Below are 1916 nucleotides of genomic sequence, written 5' to 3'. Positions count from 1 at the left end.
CACATGGTCATCTCAATAGATACACAGAAAGCCTTTGACAAAATTCAACACACATTAATGTTCAAAGTCCTAGAGAGAATTGGACTAGAGGGAACATACCTCAACATAATTGAAGCCAGATATAACAAACCCACAGCCAACATCATTCTAAAGGGAGAAAAACGGGAAGCATTCCCATTGAAATCAGGAAATATACAAGGCTGTCCACTATCCCCACTTCTCTTTAACATAGTGTTTGAAACTCTTGCAAGAGCAATAAGACAAGAGCAGGAAATTAAAGGAGTGATAATTGTAAAGGAAGAGATCAAATTATCCCTTTTTGCAGATGATATGATATTATATCTAAGAGACACCAAAAATTCCACCAGAAAACTCCTAGAAAATATAAACACATTCAGTAAAGTGGCAGGTTACAAAATTACTCTACAAAAGTCTGTAGCCTATATACCAATAACAAGCAATCAGAGAAACAGCACATGGAAACACTCCCCTTCAAAATAGCTGCAAAAAATAAAATAAAATATCTCGGAATAAACCTGACCAAAGACATTAAAGAGCTCTACAATGAAAATTTTAAATCTTGAAAGAAAGAGATTGAGGAAGACATCAGAAGATGGACAGACCTCCCATGCTCACAGATTGGAAGAATTCATATTGTGAAAATGACTATCCTATCAAAAGTCATTTATAGGTTCAATGCAATGCCAATCAAAATCACCATGACATTTTTCAAAGAATTGGGAAAAAAAATCCTAAGATTCATAAGGCAGCACAAAAGGCCTCAGATAGCCGAAACAATCCTGAACACTAAGAGCAATGCCGGAGGATTACTATACCAGATTATAAACTGTATTACAGAGCTATAGTCATAAAAACAACATGGTACTGGCACAAAAGTAGACCCATAAATCAATGGAACAAAATTGAAGACCGAAATATGAGTAAATGCAATTTCAGCCACTGATATTTGACAAAAGGGCCAATAATATTCACTGGAAGAAAGACAGCATGTTCAGCAAATGGTGCTGGCAAAACTGGATCTCCACCTGTAGAAGAACAAAACTAAACCCCTATCATTCAATTTTTCACCCTGCAAAAAAGTCAATTCCAAATGGATCAAAGACCTCAATGTAAAGCCTGAAACTCTGAAACTGTCAGAAGAAAACATTGGGAAAAACCTACAAGATATAGGTGTAGAAAAGGATTTTCTAAACCGGACTTCAATTGCTCAGGAAACAAGGGCAAGAATTAACAAATGGGACCTCATTAAACAAAAATGCTTCTGTACATCAAAGGAGGCAACCAGGGAAGCAAACAGAAAACACACAGAATGGCAGAAAATCTTCACCAGTGACACATGTGACAGAGGTTTAATATCTAGAATATATAATGAACTCAAAAAGCAGAGAACCAAGACAAGAAGCAACCCAATTGAAACATGGGCTAAGGAGCTGAACAGAGAGTTCTCAAAAGAAGTAAAGATGGCTATGAAGCATCTTAAAAGATGTTCAACATCACTAATAATTAGGAAATTGCAAATTAAAACAACTTTAAGATTCCACCTTACCTCAGGCAGACTGGCTAACATCAAGAGAATAAATGATACCAAATGTTGGAGAGGATGTGGGGAAAGGAGAACACTCATCCACTACTGGTGGGGCTACAAACTTGTTCAACCCCTATGGAAAACAGTGTGGAGAACTCTTAAAAAACTACAAATGAACCTACCATTTGACCCAGTTATGCCACTCCTTGGCATATACCCAAAGAACTCATCCTATTGCAGAGACACTTGTACATCCATGTTTGTTGTAGCTTTTTTCACAATAGCTAAGAGATGGAAGCAACCTAGGTGTCCCTCAATTGATGAGAGGATAATAAAAATGTGGATCATTTATACGATAGAGTTTTACTCT

The sequence above is a fragment of the Nannospalax galili genome, unplaced genomic scaffold (genome assembly GCF_000622305.1).
Source record: "Nannospalax galili isolate Female #2095 unplaced genomic scaffold, S.galili_v1.0 scaffold296, whole genome shotgun sequence".
NCBI lineage: Eukaryota > Metazoa > Chordata > Mammalia > Rodentia > Spalacidae > Nannospalax > Nannospalax galili.
Note: the sequence above shows the minus strand (reverse complement) of the source record.